Here is a 24,258-nt window from a genome sequence, read left to right as displayed (position 1 = left end):
CTATAGACAAGTGGGAGAAAAATAATCAATACCCTCCCAGCTATTTCCTGGGCCTTCAAATTCAGTCTTTATAAGACAGAAAGTAGGCATGTCAGTCTGAGAAGATAATTTTTACCTGATAAGCATATTATTGTCAATCTTTCAGCAATCTTTAACTGAATTGTTTAAAATGCAGCAAACCCACAGGATTCTCAGCAATTAAGTTCATTAAATAGGAGTAATTACCCAAACAGATTGTATGCATTGATAAAGGATCATAAAGTGGAGATCCCTTAGAGACCCACTCGACAGTGGAAAGTAGGAAGGCCTGCTCCTCCTTTTCCAAAATACTTGCTGTCATCCTTCCACCAAGCTGATCTTGCATTTCTATCTGGTGGTTCCAGGATCTCTACCACTAACTAGCTTGCACTTTTCCAGAATACAGGGATCCACAAAAGACAGCCCAGTTGGCATGAGGTGACTGCTAAAGTATGCTGGTCTAGCATGCAGAACACCCTGGGTTTGGTCCCCAAGTACCACAACATAAAAGTGATGCAAATAAAAATTTAACCTGGCCTTGTAATTTAGGAGTATACTGCTTGCTGCTGGACATAGGTGAAACAAGCCTGTAATTTCAGGAGGCAAAGGCAAGATGGCAACAAGCTCAACATCAGGCTAGGCTACTACACCAGTCCAAGGGACAGATGTTCCCTGTCCCTCTTCCCCAGTAACCTCCTGCTTTCTGCAGGACATGAGGGCCAGTGAGGAAGGCTGCTGAGCAAAGTCCCTTTTGGTAGTTTTCCTGGGGCAGCTTAGCTCCAGTTGGATTCATCCAGACTTCTGGAAGACAGTTCCCTAATATTCCATTTCTTCCTCGGTGTCTTTTATTTCTTCCATTCTTTCCTCTAAGATGTTCCCAGGATTTACAGGCATTGATATGGATGTCCCATTTATGGCTGACCGCTCAGTAGCCTTAAACTATTGCTTATATTTCAGCAAAGACTGTGAATTTCTATCAAAAACCTCCCTGCTAGAGCCAGAGTCCCCAAACACTATAGGTTACGTTCAAAAGGATACAACCAAGTCCCACTACACTGATTCAAAACAGACCTTTATTTCTTCTTACTCAAGTTCTGGTATTCAATATAAATGTGAGTATTCCTTTTTTCCCTTCTATGTCCAGAATTTTATTCATAGCTCGACCAGTTAGGCACAGTCTGTGAATGAATATAGGGCTGAAGACTCAATCATGGCAGGATCCAGGGGGCCAGCTCTTCAGACTGACAGTCGCCATCACCCAGCCTAATGAGCATCTGTGGTGTGTGTGTGTGTGTGTGTGTGTGTTCTCATATTTGAGGAAAGACATGCCTTATGGCTTTCTGCCTTCCCTTCCCGCCTAACTCTTTATACAAGGAAAAACATACACTTGTAACTTAAATCATATTGAACAAAGGAATGAATGAAATAAAGTACTTTTGGCTGTGTTCCCGACTCTGGGAAAATAACTCCCAGCATATGTCTTCCCAGCACACTTTCTGAAATGTCTCTGTGAGATTCAGATGCTCAACGCTGAGCCCACAGACCCTCATGCCTCTCCCTCTGCGCAGAGTAGGAAGAAACCAGGTGTCTTCGCTGATACCAGTGCCAGGAAGCAAGGGGTGTAGTCACGGCAGATGTGCCAACTGACCCTGAGAGAGGGAGGAGAAATTATTGAAATAAATGAATTTTGAAAAGCATCTCACAAATGCACAAATGCTCTCCTGCCACCCCCTCATGCTTCGGGGATGTGGCAGGTGGCATATACTGTAATTACTGCAGACCACACACAGACGCACACATGCGTAATGTCAGGGCAAATGAAGAGTATTGATGCTACTGTCACAGTAGAGACAAATCTTCAAGACACAAAGACTGGGAGTCCACAGCCAGGATATCTTCACAACACCAGGAAATGTGCATCTAAATGACGCACCCCACCCAACTACCTAGTGCAGACACGGTTCGATTCACTACAAACCAAAGTGCATCTTAACTCTTGAATCTTGACTTCAAGTCCTTACAAATCATGTATTAGGCAAATATGGAGTAGTCCAGGCTGAAATAAAAAAAAAAGAGAGAGAGAGAGACATTAGTAGCAGGCACTACTGACATTCAAGTCTGCCTTGGTCACTGTTAATAACGAGGCTGTCAAGTCAAGTTTTCTATTGAGTTCATGCCAACTGACTGATTAGGAGAGAGATTTAAAGAATGATAGGGAAGTTCAGATATGAAGTACAACAGGCAGCCTGGGGGTTTTGTATCCGTGAGAAGATAAATTTTCAGCAGCCACAGCACAGTATAATCAAGGTAGTATTTTATTTTGTTTTAATGTTGTTTTTTTCCATTAACTAGAGAAAGACTTCTTAGGAAAGGGGCCCTAAAAAGTAGATGGCCTGAAGCAAACTTACTAGGTGAAGCCTGGAGAGATCTCGTGTGCTCTGGGAAGAAGCTAAATGCTACAGATATTCAGGGAGACAATGAAAAGTGGATGGCATAGTACATAATTCATTAGCTTTTAATTCATACAAAAGAACAACAGAGGGGCTGGAGTGTGCCCCACTGGTAGAATGCTTGCCCAACGGGTATGAAGCCCTAGGTTCAGTCTCCAGCAAGAAAGATGTGCATTAGGTGTGAGCATAGTTTATATAAATAGCCCACTGGGCTAGCACAATGGCTCAGGTGGTAAAGGTACTTGCCCCCAACCCTGATCACCCGAGTTTGTTCCCTGGAAGCGCCATGGTGGAAGGAGAGAACTGATTTCCATAAATTGTTCACTGACCTCCACATGCATACTTACACACACACACACACACACACACACACACACACACACACACACACTGTAACTCATACATGTACTCAGAAGCTGCACACATAGAATAAATCAAATATATTTTTTAAAATGTGTTAAGAATAACAAAAATGAACAGGCACATTCTATGAATATTATAAGCCACCTGCTGTTGCTAAGTAAATGAGGCTAAGTGGCCACAATAAGAGAAGCCTCAAAACACAAAAGGGCAGAGGGAGTGGGTGGAAAAACCACTTCTGTGTAGTATGTGAGCAGTATCTAAGAGTAACTGTAAACATGTCTGTTAACAATAATTCCATTCTTGAGGTCCAAGAGCTCATAGCTCCCTCCCATAATTGAAACCCTCCAGTCCACAGGATTTGTAAAAACCCCATATAAGCTTCCTGCGTCAAGCAGGAACAGTGGGTTTAGTGCATCAGGGAAGGTCAGAGAACAGCAGTTCAATAAACTGCTCTGCCATCACTAAGAGACTCTTTTCTTGAGCATCTGGCCTTAAACACACATACCCAACAAAACCATGGTTTTGACTTGGTTGTCCATGAAAATGCATCATTCTATCTCCTACTATCATTCTGGGTGACTAGTTCTAAAATTTTACTTCTGTTGTTTCTGAACTCTGAGCCCAACCAATGGTCCCTGCCCCTAAGAAAGGCTGCCCAAAGGAGCCTCCTGCTGGAATCCCTACTGATCTCACAAGCAAACACAATAGATTTGAATCCCCATTGGTAAGCACCAATGAGGCTCATGATTGGCCCAACCCACAGAAATAACTGATGCTGACTTCAGAGTTGGAGGACAGAATGAGGGATGGATGGGGAAGACAAACACACTGACATGTGCTTGTGCCGATTTGTTAAGTCCCATGTATGGAATCTAGCTGTGTTGGAAGAGCCAGAAAGTACTATGGAACAAAGGAGATGAAGAAGGGCCTCTGGTCCATAAAAATCTGAGAGTAATTGAGGAGTAACATTGTACTCTAAAAAGAAAAGCAACTCAGTGCTAAATGGAAGGCCTAAACTAGGCACTCCTCACCCTAGACATCCATTAGAGTCATTGGAATATGTAACTGAACACAGCCTTTCTGACTTCATTCCAATGTGATTCAATCAACAATGGATGGAGTACTTTCAAACTGTCCTGAGGTTTTTAAATGTGTAACCACACTGAACCACTTTTTCTAGCTACAGAGCCTACAACACCTCAGATGAAAAGATCCCTGAGATTAGCAACACTTGGGGAAAGTTTCACAAAAGCACAGGTGGGGAAGGGAAAGACAACCAAGGTTATCCAGAAATGAAGGACAAGCATTTGGAACATGCTTGCTCATGGAAGCCTTGAACACCAAGCTCAGTTGTGTGCACCTGCCATGGTAGGCAGTAGGAGATAGGAAGGCCACATTTCCAAGATGAGTAGGTTTATCTCCGTATACACAGCATGATTCTCTTTGCAAAGCACTTCCTGCCATGGTCTTTTCTGATGCTTTCTACAACGATATCAGGTAGGCAAGCAGGGAAAACAAACATATCCATTTTTCAATGAGGAAACGGAGGCTCAAGGAGTTTGAGTGACTCTGTTAGAGTGATGTTCTCAGAACATTAGCCCAGTGATAGCATGCAGTGTGAATTACAGTGTGGAAGAGAGAATCCCAGGATCCCCCTTAGAAGACTGGTACCTTGCTGCAAATGGGAGGTAATATCAATCCATGGTATGGCAGAAGCCTTGGGAAACACAGCAGAGAGAGGAGCTAAGAGCCACCTTCCTGCTATGCATCCCTCTATTTGCCTTTGATACCTGGGCACCAATGTTTAACACAGTAGGGTAAAGATAGAGTATCGCTGTCTGCATTATGAAGTTGGAGACTGCACAACAGAAAGAGTGGACACGTGGAGCAGATAGGACTGAGAGGAATTGTTTTTTTTTTTTTTTTTCTCAGCAAGAGGAGTCTGCCTGTGCAATCTAATCTGAGGGATAGAGACAGGTGTCATTATGTAGACTGTACGTGATTGAAAAGTATTGCCCTTCTTCCTCTTATATCACTGGTTTATTAGTGACTTTTCAAAAAAATTACCTGAGAATGCTCTCATTTCATCACTTTCAGAAGCCAGCCAGTCCACAGAGGGCAGGATTCTGCCCAAACACTGACACTGGCAGTCTGCTTCTGTGCAAACTTGCTCTATTCCAGGGCTGCCTGAGCAGTCTTCGATGGGACTTTGATGAAGTTATATCTATGGCTTCTAACTTAGCTGTTAGAGGTAAAGCATATGGGATCCACCCTGACTCCTAAACCGATCAAGTGTTCAGCACGATAGCAGACAACAGGGAACCCATCCGCTGGGGTGCCTCCACAGACACCCCAAGAAGTGACATCACCATTGGAGGAAGGAAACGAAGAGAGTCTTGGCATAAGTCTCGTGACCCTGGCTGCCTCTGGGTGAGCTTTCATCCTTCTGTGGTCGCATGAGGTAAAGGGCTGGTGACAACACTCCAAAGATTTCAGCAGCTTAATTAGTCTGCCCATATGCCCAGTGGGTGAGACTGCCTCTGAGTTAGCTCTAGGATCAATTCTGGCAAATACCATGAGACACGGGAGAGTCCAGATTCTGTAGGCATCTTGTTTAGTTACACTGTGTTGCCTCTATCAAATGCATTCATCCGGGAAGCCCAATAAAAGACTGGCAGACTCTGTTCTATGATGTTTACAACTCTGAGAAAGTACAAAAACCAAGACAAATTATTTTAATATCTTTTACCTTGTTAAAAGGCTTAACAATCCCAGTGATTACATGGTGCACCTTGAAAAGACAAAGGTGGTAAAAGGATATTTATTACACAATTTTGTAACTCAAGTTCCTTCAATAAGGTTAAACTCCATGCCATTTAGAGAGCAAGGGCCAATGTTCTTTCTCAACTCTCTGTAGGTTTTTAGATTGAACTGATAACTTTATATATTTTGTTTTCCTTTGAGAGCCAAGCTTTTTATGAGATCTTGAACTAATCTGACCAATCTTGGTCATCTAGATGCTGCAGCTTCCATCTTGTTGTGATCAGAAGGGAAAAAAGTCTTTTTCCATATTGGATCATAAGCTTTTTTGCCATATCACTGCCATGTCCCTGGGACTTTGAGCCCACTGGATGTCCTAAGAAAGTATAGAGCAGAAGCACATGTTCAACCAGTTAAATTATATGACAGGTTGAAAAAACACAAATGCACAGTTTTTGAAAAACAATTGTTTTTAAAAAACAATTTCTACTGTTAATATTTGTTTCAGTAATTTGGTCTTACTTATCCCCAGCTATCATTTCAAAGATCCCATTTTAGTTCACTCTGTGGAGATATAAACAAACTTGACTACTACTCAACCGGCTAAATGAAGCTCCAATAAACTAAGTATTACCAAATGCAGGTAGTGGGTAGCCTTATATTATGACTTGGATGTTAAATATCCACCCAAAAGCTTATGTACTGAAGGCTTGATGCCCACATGATGGAGACATTGGTAGGAAGTAGAGACCTTAGAAGGTAGAAACTTGATGGAGAAAGGAGGTCATTGGACACAAGTGCCATTGAATGGGGTTGAAGAATGCAGGCCCTTTCTCTCTTTTCTTCCTTTCTGCTATGAGCACATTCTTCTGCCACTTACTTCTATCACCATGGTATTGATATTCTAGCTCATTGTAATTCCAAAGGGACAACTGAGTCAAACACAAAGAGAAACCTCTAAAACTGAAAGCCAGAAAGCATCTTTCATCCTTTAAGCTGGTTTATCTTTGGTATTTTTTCACAGTGATGGAAAACACACACACACACACACACACCTTACAATGAGGCAATGAAGTCATTAACTCATTAACTCCTCTGTTTAAAGAATATGCAACACACCACACCAGGAATTGTACCTGAGACTGGAATTCAGCAGGGATTCAAACAAGTGTCTTGTGCTCAAGAAGCCTAAACTCCAATGATAGATAGCCTAAGAAGAAATAACCATATATACAAAATGAAGCAGTTGTATCTGCTCTGAGAAAAGATAAAGGCATATCAAAGTATAGGCAGTGATAGATACTCTGATGACATAACAATTGGGTAGAGACCTAGAAAAGGCAACAAAATAGGCAATGTTAAAATCTGAAAGGTCATACTTCCTTGAGGGAAGAACCCGATTCTAGGGCCAAGACAGGAGATTAAACAATCTGTCAAGTGATCAAAGACAAGACGTTAGCAGCTGAAAAGCAGTGGAGACATAGAGGAAGCAAAGCTGTGGACAGGACAGATGTTAGGAGGGGAAGGCCTGCAGTGAGCTTCATTGTTGATGTGATAGAAACATGTTGAGGAGGCCATTGTTGGATGTAAGCTTTGTAGTGTTCATGGAAGCTGCTCTGGAGAACAGAACAGATTGTGCATGGCCAGGAGTAGGTACTGGAAGCCCAGGCAAGAGGCCCCTTGCTGGTTCCTGCTACTTCCTTTGTGTCAGCTTCCAAGCTCAGCTGTAGCCTGTTCCAGGGCAGACTGTTCCTATCTATCAGGAAACCCTGCTGCTTGGCTCCAAAGAACCTTCTAGAGCCAAAAAAACAACTCCCTGCATCCCCTAACTGCTGTGTTCTCCTTTCTTTTTGCAACTCCATCAAATAGACCCCAGACCACCATTTTCCTGGCTTCATTCCTGTCCTCAATCTGTTTGCTTCTATAGACAAATTCTCTTCTGATGGTGCTACACTAGCTAACTAATCTTCTACACTGATTCTTGTGAAGGTTTAAATGGCAGGTGTAATCTCAAAACCTGCTTAGTGGCCATTTTTCCAGTACTTATTACAAAAGCATGGATCTCTGGCACCATCAATTCAGAAGTCTCAATAAGTATCATATGCAGTATTGAGAGGGTATTGGGCCCTTCATAATATTACAGAAGATTTTTAAAAATTGAGAACCTATGTTATATGACTTTTCATGAGTAGATATGAAGAAATGTCTCTTCATCCTAGACAAGGATGGGTCAAAGGAAATATTCCACCTAAGCCTCAATCAGTTAAACAGGTCAGTCTACCCAGGTCACTCATAGGGTCAGGGGTTTCTTACAGAAGCACACTGACTTAAGGGTAGCTATGTCATCAAGAAGTACATTGCCAACATAGGTTATGCTTCCTGGGAGCTCTGCCCCTGGAGCTCCCTCTATAATTTTAAGGGAGTCTGTCAGTTCGAATCTCTTCTCTGCAACCATCACTACTTAATGTAGTCTTGGAGAGGAGCCTTGTGAATCTTCTCAATTTCAGGAGCTTCCTGAAACTTCTAAGTTGATTTACTTCCTGAGTCTTAAAAAACACCACCCCAGGTATGAATAATGCAGATCAGAGGAAAGAGATACACAACCACATTGAGTTTAACTCTAACATAATTTCAGGTACACCCAGTGCTTTAGATGGCAAGGTGATAAAGGGTTGCCTCACTGAAACAACTAACTCAATTTAAAGAGGAAACTGAGGCCTCCAAAATAGGATTGGGTAGAAAACCCCACAAAATGGATTTGTCCTAAATTATAAAACTACAAAATATAACACAAATGCTTGGAATGATGTTGATAAACTCTTATCACTATTATTGTTCTGAGACTTTTAGAAGCATCTTCTGCTCATGTATGGTCTTTTCCCCTTTGTGAAATCTACCTCCCATGATTCAAAGCTAAAAATGGCTTCTAAAACTAGGTCTCTAGTGTGCAAGTAGATATAATTCACAGACTCACATTTTCATTTTCCTAACCAGTGGACTTAACTGCTAAAAGAGATATGCTTTAGCTTGGAAAAATACTGATTAATAGGTTTTTCATGGCAATGAAATGAGCCAATTTCAAGCCCAAAGTATAAAGGCAGTTTTACTGAGAGGCAGATCTCCAACAAGTTCACTGATCTCATGGGTAGAAGTCAGTGAAGTCACTTCCCCAGGATAAAACAAGGGAGGCTTATGAGGTTTGGGCAGGGGGTGATGATGTGTGAGCTAGAAGCTGGGATTTTTGTCCATATAAGGTAAAAAAGCTGAGCCTTTGGGAGACACTCGTGGGTAGGTACCTAGAAATGCACAGACAGTGAGAGATGATGTATTAACACAGAATTTTCTTCTTGTAGGCAGGGTTAGGGTAAGAAGAGCAAACTATGTTTTTTAGATTGTACAGTGGATGAGCAAGGGTTCCAATCAAACACTAATCCCTCATTGCATTGATCCCTAACACCAGTTATTGAGCATGCCATGATGCCTTTGAACTCCACATGTTTGTACACAATCAGCAGGTGAACAACTAGGAATTTTTTTACTTGCAAGTCACTGCTTATGTACAGTTATATGTTATATATTTGCAGTACTCTGCTCACCTCCAAGAATCCCGTCCCTTCCAAGTACTCAGAAAGAGAAGGAAGGCTAGGTTCTGTGGTCTGCATCCCGAAGAATAGTAGTGCCCATGAATCAGCAGATCAAATACTTTTGACATTTCATAAGCAGAAAGCAAACCATTCAGTAAATTCGATGAATGACAGGTGCTACCCAGATGTCACCCATTAAATAATTAAAGTGGAGTAGAAATTAAAAGTAAACACTGGGAATGATTTGAAACATACACAACTGAAGGAAGCAGAAAGAGTAACTGGGGAATGGAGAAGTAAAATTAGATCTGAGGCATTTCTGAATTCAATTGTGTCAAGATTAACTGGCTGCCTTTCTCCCATTGTCAGCATGAAATAAACACTATCTGAAGTGGAGAAATCCTGTAAGTAAATGTAATCCTAACTCAGCAGCCACACTGACACTTCTGATGGACAGGTAGGTGCCCAGCGTTTACTGATGAAAACAAGATGGGCAGATATAAACTGAGATACAATGAGAGAAAAATAACATAGCTTTGTAGTGGTCAGCAAACGCTGTGTAATGAAAAATCACAGGCTCAGGTCCACAGGAAGACAAGTATTTCTCTCTTAAATTTGTAGGTGTGTTGTGAATTTGTTAACCTATCTTGGGTTTGGCTAGAAAGCTCTAGTACATGCTGCAGAGCAGGCTGTGTTTGAAATATCACAAATTTGTGCTCTGATATGTTTTACTCATGTTTAATCTGGGACCCAGGCTAGAACAGTATCAATCCAAAGGAAACTTTGCATCATACTGATGATAGAGCTTTCAAGAAGGTAAGTAGAGGGACTAGAGCAAGGATTCAGTGGATAAGAGTACATGATGTGCAAGCATGTGAACCAAGATTAAATTTCTGACACTCCAGTGAAAATCCAAACAAAGCTATGTGTGCTTGTAATGCAGCAGAGGTAGTATTGTGGGGGCAGAGATAAACAGACCCTAAGAACTCAGTGGTCAGCCAACCTAGCCAAAATGGTGGCAATTATTACTTTGTGATACCAGTAGCCATCTATTTGGGCTTAAAGCACACTTAAAAGGAGATAATTCATGTCTAGTACTGTAAACCCAGCCAACTATCCATGGCTGAGCCCTGCAGGATAATGCACTACTACAAATTTCCTATACCAGTATAACCCCCAACTTCATTCTAAATAGTTATCCTGAGATCCACAGGCAACTGTAAATCTTATTCCTCATCAATGGAGCTCCTTCTTTTTACAACCATTAGAGAAATCCACTACTCACCATGTAAAGCACTACTGACCATGGGGTACCCAGCCCCAAAGAATACATCTACAATACAAACACTATACCTAAGACTCAGGGACCATCACAGGAGAGGGGACAGACACACTGTAAGAGCCATAGGGACCATAGTGTCTCCTGTGAGATAGTCTTCTTTCTGTGTATGACAGGGAAGCTGCCTCTATGAAATCTCAGCAATATAACCATAGTGTTTAGGTCTAAACAAGACCTACATGATCACAATGCCAACTGGTATGCTGTCATGGATGAAGGAAATTTTGAAATTCCCCATCCCCAGATGAAGAATTATAGATAATTAATGGATGCTAAGAGATAAGGCCTCCTTCAGGGATGAGCCCCTAATAGGTAATCCAATCCCAAGTGGTCAGCCCTAAATACATATACATACAAGAAACTCTGCAGATTATATTTCTCTTTCTTTCTCCCTCTCTTCCCACCTCCTCCTGTGTGTGTGTGTGTGAGAGAGAGAGAGAAAGAGAGAGAGAGAGAGAGAGAGAGAGAGAGAGAGAGAGAGAGAGAGAGAGAATTAAAGAAAAGGTCATGAATTTAAGAGGGAGGGAGCACAAGAAAAATATGCAGAGCAAGAGAGAGATGGGAATTATTTAAATACAGCATTCATGGATTAAATTCTCAAAAAACTTTAACTCTAAAATAAGAGGAAATTTGAGGAGATCTATATCTGTATTTTTAAAACTATGTCTCTTAAGCTATGCAAATATGAGATAGACAAGAGGAAACCCAGCTGAGGTGAGATAGTTGTTGCTCAGTCCAACAAGTTACATTTTCTGTTCTAAAATCCAACAAATCTGGGGCTGGAGAGATGACTTGTCAGTTAAAAGCACATGCTGCTCTTGCAGAGGACCTGAGTTTGACTGTCTGCACTCATATCAAGCAGCTCACAATCACATACAAGACAAGTCCAGCCCCCTGGATTCTATGCCTACAGCATCCATAGGTACTGCATTTACATGCCCATATTCATACTGGACACAGACACAGACTCAGACACACAGTTAAAAATATTAAAATGCATCTTTTAAAAAAGCACACACACAATATATATACATACACAAATACACACACACGCATATGTGAAAACTTTCTAAAAAGGCAGAAAATCATATTCTAAAGTACCTACTGGGTATATTACAGACTATCCTAGATAAAACCTGAAATCATGAGACACATTTAAATGCAACAAAATGGAGACAGACCCTGAGGTTACAGAGTGGATGTTGACATTTAAGGAAAAATTACTTTAAATCATTTATTATAACTGTGCTCAAAGAAATAAAGAACTGCATTCACCAAGTAGTTAAAAACAGAAAGGCTCTCATAAAAAGGACTATTAAAAAACATGAAATTACAAGATTGAAAATTTAAGTTATCTGAAATAAATTGCAGATACTTCTCAACTTAGGACAAGGTTGCATGTGTTAATACTATGGTTGTAAACTGACAATATAAGAACCTGATAATGTCTGTGGTGGGGGCATATGCATTTAATCCCAGCACTCAGGAGGCAAGAGGCAAGAGGATATCTGTAAGTTTAAGGCCAGCCTGGTTTACAGAGTAAACAGTCAGACAGCTAGAGTAGAGTTACAGAGAAATGCTGTCTCAAAAGAAAAGACAAAATAAACAAACAAACAAGTAAACAAGTCACTAATATAAGTATTTAAACACTACAGCTTAGTAACAAAGTAGAGCATTGACTATTAATCCATGGGATGCTATGGCTGGCTCGAATCTGTGGCTCCCTATTCCACAGAGTCTGGTAAAAAGAGGAATACAAAGCACATAGCACAGTATCCACTCAATTACTGTATATAACTTGTGGACCATCATAAATCTGAAAGTTTATAAACCAGGGGCAATCATTCCATAGTCACTGGGTAGAGTTAACAGGATCACAGAGAAAATCCTACAGAGGCAATGGAAAAAGTTACTAAAACAATTACATTTGAGGCTATATGCTCAGTATTAAAAAAATCAATTGTATTGCATTTGCTAGCAATAAGTAACCATTTTTTTAATTCTAAAATAATATAATTCACAGTAGCATCTAAAATGTGGAATTCTTATAGATAAACCTCAATCAATATTTCTAATGCCTTTACACCATAAAATATAAAATTTGGCTGAGAGAAACTGAAGAAGACCTAAACAAATGAAGATGCTGCTTCATGGGTTGGAAGACACATGCTGTTATAATGTTAATTCTCTTTAAAACAATCTATAGATTCAAATGAGCCTACCCAAAGTATTGTAGAAGGTTTGAAGTAAAAATTTAATTGTGGAATTTCATAAAAATAGCTCAGTTGAGAGAAGATCTAAAATTTATATAAGAAGTTAACGATTATAAAATACCAAAATAATTTTTGAAAAGAATACAATTGAATGGTTTACACTTCCAGGTCCCAAAATGTATTATAAGGTATAGAATTCAGATTTCTGTTGCTATAAGAAAATAACTGATACAATCAAGTTAAATATATGAAGAGTTTATTGTAGGTCACAATTTTGAAAGCTAAAGTCCATGACCAATGTTGCACATTATTTTGGGATCTTTAGTAAGGTAGCCCACTATGGTATAAGATTCATGGTAAAGCAAAGCTGCAGAGGAAGAGACAGGCATCCAGCCTTTTCAGAGTGGTACCCTATACAATGACTTTAAACCTCTCAAAGGGTTTTACCCCTTAAAGGTTTCCACTGCCTCCTATTTCTAAGCTGTAAGCAAAGTTTTATTTGACACATGAGTGGTTGAGAGGGATTCCAGCCCCAAACTATAGCATAAAGCTATAATAATGAAGCAGTTCAGCTTGTAGAACATGGCAGACACACTCACAGACTGTGTTAGATCATCCAGGGAGAGATCTCACGTAGATTATCACTGTATTGTAGACAAACTGTAAAGGGATCTCAGAGAGATAGTCTTCCCTACAAAGGTGATTACATCATTAGACTTCAACATGCTCTTATTAAGTAGGCAATTGATTTCTGTCCATTGGTCCTATAAATTTAAGCATAAAGACTGAAACATATAAAAATGGGGCATAAGAATAAAATCTAAAATTATTTTTATTTACCTTAGCATTGGCGTATAAATAAAAATCCAAAAAAGAAAAAATAGATAAATTGGTGTTTATCAAAATTATAAAACAACTACCTTTCAATGACACTCCTGTTACAAGAATATCAAGACAAAGTACTAACTACAAGAGAACACTTGAAACACAGATTTTGATAAAAGACTTGTATCAGAATGCACAATGAACTCTCAAAACTCAATAATAAGAAACAAAATAATGAAAAATAGCAAAATACGGAAGCCAACAATTCAGCAAAATGATATATGAAATGCAGAGAGCACATTCTGGGAGCTCAGCCTCATTAGCTGTTAAAGAAATGCAAATTTAAGCCACAATGAGATAGTGTTATATGTCAACTAGAATCACTAAAATTAAAAATAATGACCATTCCAATAACAAATGACAGTGGGGCTATAGAGCAACCAAAGCTCTCATATACTGCTGACTGGTGAAAAAAACCTCCAATCACTTTGGCCAACATTTTTGCTATTTCTGAAAAACACACTTAACGGGGGGAGGGGGGTGCACACAGTTCTAGTGAATGATGATGAAAAATAAAAGCATGTTTTCACTCAAGGACTTGAGTATGTTGCTAGCAGCTTCATGTGGAATAGCCACAAACTATAAGTAACTGAGTGTTTAAGGGATGAACACATGAACAGGCTATGATTTATTCATTCTTGCAAAGTAGTGTTACTGCACATGACAAGTAACTGAAGCAGCCACACACTATATGGGAGGATTCTATAAAACTATGTAAGAGAAAGGCATAGACAAGAAGAGAAAACCATCTCATGCCATTTTTATAAAATTTTAAAATTGGGGACTCATCACTAGTGACTGAAAACATATCAATGTTTTCCCTGTGGGCGGATAGGGGATAAAAGGCATGATGATGAATCTAAGAAAGCCTTGGGGATTGACCATTTTGTGTGTTATTTCACCCGTAGTGGTAGTTTCCTGGGTGGGTATGCTTGGATGGCAGAATCTAGCAATATATACATATTGTGTGAGAATACTTTGTTGTGTTTCATCTCTCCCTCAATAAAGCTGTTGACCAACAGAGCAGCCACCAAAAGCACTGAGCCATATACTGAAGGGAAAAGAAAAGTCCACAGATAAGTAAATAGAAATGATCCAAACTAAAGAACAGCCGGAACATTATGAAAATGATCAAGGACCACTTTTCTGACTGATGTGACACCCCTAACATGCTATCCTTACAAACAAAATAACAAAATCAGGAGGGAGTGAAAGGGAGACATGAGCAATTAAAAACAAAGTAACTTTTTTATTAAATTGTTTTATTAATTTACATTCCAAATGTTACCTCTCTTCCCGGTACCCCCTCCCAGAATTCTTCACCCCATCTCCCATCCCCTTTGCCTCTGAGAGGGTGTTCACCCATCCCCCTCATGCACCCACCCAACCCCACCTCCTCCCCCACAGCATCCTCTTCTCTGGGGCATCAAGTCACTACAGAATTAGGCATATCCTCTCCCACTGAAGCCAGACAATGCTCTGGCTTCAGATGTGCCAAGGGCCATGGACCAGCCCATGTATACTCTTTGGTTGGTGGTTTAGTCTCTGGGAGCTCCCAGGGGTCTGGGTCAGTTGACACTGTTGGTCTTTCAATAGGGTTGCCAACCCCTTCAGCTCCTTCAATCCTTCTTCTAACTTTTCCATAGGAGTCCCTGACCTCAGCCCAATGGTTGGCTTTAAGTATCTGTATCTGTATCTGTACCTGTACCTGTACCTGTAGATGTAGATGTAGATGTAGCTGTAGCTATAGCTGTAGCTGTAGCTGTCTGCATCTGTATCTGTAGTTGTATCTGCAGCTATAACTAGCTGTAGCTGTATGTAGCTGTATCTATAGCTGTATCTAGCTGTATCTGTATCTGTATCTGTATCTGTATCTGTATCTGTACCTGTACCTGTACCTGTACCTGTAGCTGTATCTAGCTGTAGCTGTAGCTGTATCTATAGCTGTATCTAGCTGTATCTGTATCTGTAGCTGTACCTGTACCTGTACCTGTATCTGTAACTGTACCTGTACCTGTACCTGTATCTAGCTGTATCTGTATCTGTATCTGTATCTGCATCTGTAGCTTTAGCTGTATCTATATCTGCATCTGTCTCAGCCAGCCACTGATAGAGACTCTCAGAGAACAGCTATGCTAGGCCCCTGTCTGCAAGCACACCCTGGCATCAGTAATAGTGTCGGGGTTTATTGTCCACCCATAGGATAGATCCCAAGTTGGGCTGGTCACTTGAGGGCCTGTCCTTCAGTCTCTGCTCCATTTTTGTCTGGCATTTCCTTTAAACAGGAACAATTCTGGGTCAAAAATTTGAAGTTGGATAGGTGGCCCCGTCCATCTACTGAGGGCCCTGTCTATCCACTGGAGGAGGAAAGGGGGAGGGGCAGATAGGGGGGGTTGCAGGAGAGAAGCCCAGAGGGCCAGGAGAATGAATGGAAGATGCAGCTGCAGTGGAGTTGGGGAGGGGATAGAACCTCCAGAAAGTCCCAGACACCTGGGATGTGAGAGGCTATCGTGACTCAATGAGGATGACCTTAGTGGAGATGCCAACAGAAGGCAGATGGAACCTGAAGAGACAAAGTAAGTTTTAAAAAAATCTCCTGCATTTTGACAAATATGCATTCTCTGCTCATGAAGCTCTGCCAAACAAGAAAAATATTCATAGAGGGGGAAAAGCAAAGCAGAGAAAACTCAACAGTATTAGAAAGTATTTACAAACCATTCATCAGGTAAGAGATTAATTTCTAAAATACATAATGGGCCTACTATCAAATAGCTACACATGTTTCTGAAAACAACTTAAAAGGGTAAAGGGTGTGAATGGCATTTCTCTAAAGAAAGTCATTGAGATTGATTAATGGATATATAGAAGGACATTCAGCATGGCCAACCAAGAAGGGAACACAAACTCAGACCACAGTGTGATGTCACTGAAGACTTCTTAGGATAGCTACTTAATTTAAAAGACAAGTACCACTACATTTGTGCAGAAATTAGAACTTTTGTTCTATGTTGGGAATGATGGGAAGTGCCAACTCCTTTATTTGTTGCCGTAGTCACAATCACAACTATACAGAAATATCCCAAATGAGTATGGATAGACACATGAAGTACAGCATATACACAATGGAGTGTTAGCTAACCTTTTACAAAGAATAAAAGTAATACTACTTCTAATGCCATGAAGAGACCTAAAAGACATTGTAAGTTGGTTACAGAAGGAAAAACATTGCACAATCCCACTTGTATGACATATTGTAAACAGACCTATAGAGAGCTAATATCCAATATATACAAAGAACTCAAGAAGTTAGACTTCAGAGATAGGGGGTTTCCAAGAGGGTGGGAAACCAGGAAAGGGGATAACATCTGAAATGTAAATAAAGAAAATTCCAATAAAAAATTAAGTGTCCATAGTATGAAAAAATGCAAGAGTACCTTTACCTGTACAATTTCAAACTTATTTTCATGAAATAAATAGTAAATTTAGGCAATTTATGAAATTTTAAAAGGTGTGTTGTAATTCATGGAACAATATTTCTCAACTTCACCACTATTGCTCTTTTAGGACATTGTATAGTGTCTCTGGCCTCTCCCCACTAGATGCCAGTAGCACCGTTCAATGTGACAACCAAAAGGGTGCCCAGACATTTCCAAATTCCCCTAAAAACAAAATATGTGTGTTGAAAACCACCACCAAGAAAACAAACAAAAACAAAAACAAAACTACAAAACCCAATCATATAAAGAGGGGTAGCTAAAGAGCCAATGAAATGAATTCCAAATGACTTCTGTAAAATACTGTTAACTCAAAATAATTCAGGAAAGAAAAAACACCATAAGAACAAGAACTAATCAAAAAATAATACAGTGTTACAGGTGGAAACAGCCAGGTTGATAATTATATCATATTCAACTAAATAGCCAGATGATCAGAATGGATAAAGAAGCAAAATCCAACCATCTACTGTCTGTAGGAAATAGGCTTTAGAGGTAAAGGCACAGAAGGATTGAAACTAAATGGCTGACGAAGTATTTCTCACTAAGCATACGAAGACTGGAGTGTATATATTAATAGCAGGTGCTGATTTTAAAACACAGATTTTTAATTCACAAAGAGAATTGGTTTTGTGAAAGAGTCAATTTTTCAGAGGAATATAGCAGTCATGAATGCCTCTCAGTCCGATAACAGTCTCAAATACATAAGACAAAAACTTGTCATAATTAAAGGGAGAAATAGACAAATCTGCAATTACACATGGGGCTTTCAGCACACAATCTCAGCAGATGAGAGGAAGGTCCATTGCTCTCTCTGATAAGAGGGTTCCCATCAGAAAATGGCCTGCACAACTATCTAGTAGAGACTCAGATGGGCAGTCATCCTTTCATCTGCACAGTGATACATTAGTGACTAGAGAATTGACGGTTTTAATCATTTGTAGCAAGCACCATTGAGTTAATCACTTGAAGAATATAACAATGGTTTTCAACCATGGCTGCATCTTAAAATCCTGTAGCAAGATATTTAACAAGAGCCATAGAGATGATGACTTCTAAAGGTAAATCACACTTTTAGGTGACATCATTATATTGGGTATAGTACTAGATTTTTCGATACACAGCTTAGCACTGTCTCTTCTACTCTATTCATAGGCAGCTGAGGTTTTTACAAAAGCAGTTTTATGTGTTTCTATGTCAATTTCTATTTTGTTAGAATCAACAGCTCTCATTGTCAAAATCCTGCAAGAGCCCCCCCACTCTTGTCTTTTCTTCTTGTTTGATGTGAAGAACCCAAATACAAAATGACCTTTGCCAGTTCAGTGTCCCCCAAACTGCTGAATTCAGCCCATCTTCTTACTGTACAAATCTTACTCATGCAAAGATTACTTCTTCAGTCTGAACCAACTATCTGCTGTCTCTACCACAAGAGATGCTCTCCATTCCTGCATATCTTCACAGAAAATTTCTTCAAGTGATCTTCTATTCCTAACCTCAGCTACTCCATCCTTTTTCCAATCCTTTAATGTAAGGCATCCCTTTGTAATGACACAAATAACAACTTAGACTAATTTGTATCTGAAATTAAAGATACAAAACATTTTATGAATTACTTCGATTCAGATGCCACACCAGACATGTAGGGAACAGAATCTTCTCACAGCCCTGCAACTTCTATCATTTACAGAGCAATGAATAACGTCACCTTTTTCAACATCCTTATTATATACTGTTATCTCAGTATCACAAAGGAAAAACTTGACAATTGAACTATTACTGACCCATGGATAAAAAGAAAAATAACTTTGGCCAAATAAAGATCTTAGGATTTAAGGATTATTTTTTCTAATTTCCAATTATACATATATATACATGTACATATTTATATATAAAAATTTGAAACAATGTCTTAATAAGTTCCCCAGCTGAGGCAGACTCAGACCAGCTCCCTCAGCCCATGATGCACTTGAACTTGTGATCTTGCCTTAGCCTTGCTCTTTTCTTGTAAAATATTTCACACCCCTGAAGTTAAATGAATTAAGCTACCTGTCACCTAGCATCATGAGACTTCATTGCTTCTCTGTGCTAGATAAAGATGTGCATATTTCATTATCAACCATGAACAGTCAGCACCTCTAGGCATGCTAGGTGTGGCAACCTCCAAATACCCAGGGATTTCTAACCCCAACCTAAATCCAAAGTCCTCACCTAGAACCTGGCCCCATTGCATACTGTTCCTAGGCTTTGAGTGCACAGAGGTAATTTCTTGATTGTCCTTTGGTCCATTCTTCCACCACAATCCACACTCGACAGGGGCAATGAAAGCAACTTCAGGAAAGATGGAATGTCAGATGACTATGGTGGTTAAATGTGAACACAGAGTTGAAGTGCACTGTGCTTGAATCATGATGAAAGACTGTAAATACAAAACTGCTAGTATAATAAAGCCAGAATTAACTTGCAGGATTGACAGACCAAAACACATAAGAGTTTGGGGGGGGGCTAAAGGCTACCACCACCTGTCTACTACTACTTCCTTTCTAACAAAGCATAAGTCCTCTATTCCCCTTGCCCATCAACTTGAACATGACTTTATAATAGAGTTCTGGGAACAAGAAGGAAGCCTGTACATGTCAATGAAAAGTCAGGTAAGGTCTCTAGATCTCACATGCAGCTTCACCCTTGAGTGACATGCAGCTTCATCCTCAAGCTTTACATATAAGAATATCCACTAGAGCTGTGTCTTCTAGCATGTGACAGAACACTCCATTCCAAAACAAAACAAAAAACAAAACAAAAATAAAACCCAAACGAAACAAAAAGCCTTTACAGAGTATCTGCAAGTAAAGCTATCTCTTTGAAAACTGCCCATGTATGCAGATACCAGGCTGTCCCAGAATCACAGGGGCCAGTTTTTAAATAGCTTCTCACATTTCAACTGCGGCCATTCTGATTTCTGAGGTATAGAAGAGGGTTCTACATAGCTATAGCTTCCCAGGTCCTACACTAAGCAAGTTAAATCAGAGAGATGTTGGAATTGAAATGTGTAAGGCATTCCCAAGGGCTTTTTCTACTGCACAGCATGGCTGGGAACTGCTGAGTATTCTGTTTCCCACCCCAAGTCTCTCAGCCTCCTGTACTTGTTGCTCCCTGCTCCACCCTCTGTGGCTACCGAAGGACTGAAGAATTCCTCCTCAAAGATCTTCTCAATGTTTGAAGAACAAATGGTACCTTCTTCCCCCAAGCCATTTCTTTTTCAGACTAAAAAGAACATTGCTGTAGGAAAAAGGGAGTGATTTCCCTGCTAGGAACCACTGGAAATTAGTCTCAAAATAGTATTGCTTCAGGGACTTTTTTATATTGTTATTCAGAAACAAAGCATTGAAAGTGTAGAGAATATCCAGACTGATTTGTCTCACCTGTTTATCGGTGTGATCAAAATGCTGGAGAATGTTTTCTCTCAGAGTAACTTTTGCTTTGGCAAGTGAGCCTGTAGAAACATCAAAGAGAAAAGCAATTCAGGCTGATTCATGGCTTGCCCTGCAATGAGGCCATCATTTGTTGGGTACAGGTTCCAGATTCTTCTAGGTAGGCAGAGTTCTCTTTCCTTCAGAGCAATCCCCCCATAGAGCCATGTTCCATGAACGAGATGTCTGGCTTCATTAGGGTTGGAAATGGGATATGGAAAAGCAATCATCTCCAGATTGGTGGCTTGGTAAACTAGTGGAAGTGGAAAGCTGGAAAGGACAGCCCAAGGCTGCAGTGCATGAGTTTTACCTCTCAGTCAAGAGTCCTGACCTGGGAAAAAGAACTGGGAAGTCCATAGGACACCCAGTACAGCAGTGTGAACATTTAGTACCTGAGGCAGAGGCTGAGATCAGTGTGATCAGTAGGACTATGTTAAAAAAAAAAAAAAAAGTAGAGGCTCACACATTCTGTTGGGTTTATCTTTACATTGGTCAAAGACAAGTAGAGGGGTCACTGCCTACAATAAAGCATCCTGTGGTGTGTGTGTGTGTGTGTGTGTATGTGTGTGTGTGTGTGTGTGTGTGTGTCTGTGTGTCTGTGTGTGTCTGTGTGTGTCTGTGTGTGTGTCTGTGTGTGTCTGTGTGTCTGTGTGCACATGCGCATGCAGTGCATGCAAATACTCACACATGCATGTCAAATTTGTTTATAACAACCTCTGTGTTTCATGCAGGATTACTACCAAATGTTGGAGAATTAAGGGTGTAAATGATCACATACAAATATGATTGCTTATTATTGGTGAAGACAGCCAGTCTAAGACTGTTGGGCCTCAAATTATATTGCTAACCTATTTGCAGTAAAGAAGAGGACGGGTTAGGAATTCCCAACATAAATGTGATACTTTTCACCTAATACAATCCCCAAGACTCTCTCTGCTTTCTGCCTCAGTTCTTTAGGCAAGGTAAATACTATATTCCCAGTTTTAGAAAATATAAACTGTAAGATTCAAAAATGTAAAGCTATGATGCCAAGGCTAGTCCAGAGAGGAAATAGCTGCATCAACACTCAGATTTCAACTCAACAGCTCCTAGTTGAAGACCTTTCCCAAAAGGAAATAATAAAGGCACTATGACCCGGACATAGCAAGACCAAGTGCTGTGCATGCACTTACCTAGGTAGTGATTTTAACAGCATTGTGTTAGCTGTTAGTGGCATGACTTCACCTCTGAGAACCTTCTGGGCCACAGCCTAGGTGAATAAGCTAAGTCCTAAGGAAAGAGCCTAGGAATTCATCTTGTTATCAGCAACTCCCACCTAAGACTCCTAGATCTGCAGGCCTTGTATTAAGATTTGCAGGGGGAGTGTGGAGGGAACAGGGTTTTTTGTTTTTTGATTTTTGTTTTTGGAGGAGAAACTGGGAAAGGAGATATCATATGACATGTAAATAAAGAAAATATCTAGTAAAAAATAAATAAATAAAAAGGAAAGAAGCAAAAGATTTACATGTGCTATATCCCCCCCCCTCTCTCTCTGAGTTAAAGGAATGCAATGTGACAGTCCATCCTGGAGGAGGCCTTAGATCAAGTTCCCTCCATCATAAAATATTGATAAGAGAGATTGAGAGCAAGAATGGATGTCAATTTTAGAACTATAGAGGGGGATGTCAGGGCTTGAGACCCTCAAGGAAGTGATCCAGTCCCATTAGGCTCTGCCAACCAGGGAAAACTGAAGCTGTAGGTACATGAAGCTTCTCTTAGTTGTATACCCCCCCAGTAATGATTAAATTTCTCTAAAAGATCCCCATGGTTTCTAAATAGAAATCATAAAGATAAACAAAGAAAGGGTGAGGTTAAAAAATACAGTATTGTGACAAGGGCCATGTAAGAAGAGGGCAGAGAGGAAGGAATGGAGAGCTTGAGGCAGGCCTAACTTGAGGGTACCACAGAAGGCAATACAGTCTCACATGGCACTTGCTGGCCAACAGGATGACCTCCTGTAAATGAAAGAAGAAAAAACAGGCCTTGCTTTCTCAAGACCCTTTATGGCCATCTGCTGGAAATTCTTATAATGATGATAAATTTAGAATGGATGTGCATATGAATGTTGCTCTCAGGAGTTGCATGGACACAGTGCATGACTATAAACAGAGCCTGTCCTCTGCGAGCTCAGATTTGTATCATCAGGACCAGCCCGGCAGGCCAAGGCACAGCTCTGTAACTGATTAATAGGACAGGATCTGGGGCCTGGGGAAGTTCAGGCTTTCCTGCTAGGAGAGGAAGCTTTCAGTACAGAAGCCCTTTAACCCACGGGAAGAAGTAACTGTGCAATGGGCAAGGCATGGATCTCTGAAGTGGATCTCTGGAGTCTCTATCTCACCAGCCTTTCCCTTCTCCTAGCCTGATCTGCTAATGCAGATGATCGGCCCTCATACCCTTCTGACATTCACAATTTCCCTTAATAAAACAGCAAAAGAAGTGCTCAGGAAACAAGATGAATGAACCTGGTGGCTTGTAGCTATAATTGCCTATGCTCAAGAGGTAGAGGCAGGAGGACTCACTCGAAGTTTGAGACCAGCCTGGGCTATAGAGTAAGTCTGTCTCAGAAAACTGAAGAAGATGGGAAAGAGAGAGAGAAAGGAGAAAGGGAAGAAAAGAGGCTGTGGGAGTGGAAGTCAAATGAAACAGTGCATGATACAACAAAGCCACAAAGATGCTAATGGAGACAACAATGGCAACATAGCATCTTAGATCTTGATAGAAAACAGGGAGGAAGGGTTGGGCTCTGTAGCTGGTCTTTTGCTACTTTGAGAGTTTTTCTACATTCTTCTACCCTTCTCCACTACTTTTTTTTTCTCTTTTCAACATCCTAACACACAATAAGAGAGAAAAAAAGGGTAGAAAGGAAAGGAAAGAGATCCCTGAATAAATTCAGGGGCTTGTAAGGGGGTGGCATTATAATTAGAGTTCCTGCTGATTGGGGGCATTGAGTTCCTTGGGGCAAGTTGATCTTCGTCATCAGGATACCTAATCTCTTCTTATTTTTTCTTCTTTGCACACAACTGTGCAATTAATCACAACCTACACCCAATAACCTACAATCCAACTCTCCAGGCATTTATATACCCTCTGAAAAGTCCCCAGAATTCCAGACATCACACAATCACAGAAACTATCTGCCTGTGGAAAAATCATGCCTTCGCTAGAGCCTGAGGCAAAACATGGTCAGCTGCTATAGACAAACTGAAGCAGTCGGATATCTATACCTGGGATTAAAATCAAAACATTTTGTTATAATACTTCTGTGCTTTTAAAATAAACCAAAATTCCAAAGTTGTCTCTCCAGGGGCCTACCTGTTCTGGTCCTCTGCTTTATAAATGGTGAAAATAAGACATAAGGAGAGAAAGTCAGTACCATATCCCATTCCTTAATTTCCACAGATAGGAAGCCAGAATTAACTCAGGTCTCTTACTCCTGACCAAAGTTTATCCTCGACAGATGAATAATAGGATTTCAATGTATAACAAGAAGCTCATTCTGAGAGAGGTGGAGATAGAAGTTTCATCACGCATGCAGGAGCCACGAGTAGGAGGGACCTGGATAATTAAGATTCATGGTTCCTGGTACAACCACTCTGGAAATCAGTTTGGCGGTTCCTCCGGAAATTAGACATAGCTCTACCGGAGG

The 24,258-nt window shown here is 40.4% G+C and overlaps 1 long non-coding RNA gene across 3 annotated transcripts in view; it reads right to left on the bottom strand.

The window, feature by feature from the left end:
• Window positions 1-1,995: 1,995 nt before the first annotated feature.
• LOC116080855 overlaps window positions 1,996-24,258 on the bottom strand; it is a 248,231-nt gene continuing 225,968 nt past the window's right edge. For all 3 annotated transcript variants that reach the window (XR_004114641.1, XR_004114642.1, XR_004114640.1), the window contains 2 exons: window positions 20,526-20,596; window positions 1,996-2,074 (listed from right to left, as the gene is read on the bottom strand). This is a non-coding gene — a long non-coding RNA (uncharacterized LOC116080855). The remainder of the gene's footprint in view (window positions 2,075-20,525; window positions 20,597-24,258) is intronic.

Source organism: Mastomys coucha, unplaced genomic scaffold, assembly GCF_008632895.1.
Source record: "Mastomys coucha isolate ucsf_1 unplaced genomic scaffold, UCSF_Mcou_1 pScaffold6, whole genome shotgun sequence".
Lineage (NCBI taxonomy): Eukaryota > Metazoa > Chordata > Mammalia > Rodentia > Muridae > Mastomys > Mastomys coucha.
The sequence above is the reverse complement of the archived record's forward strand: the minus strand, read 5'-3'. Positions and strand labels throughout refer to the sequence as shown.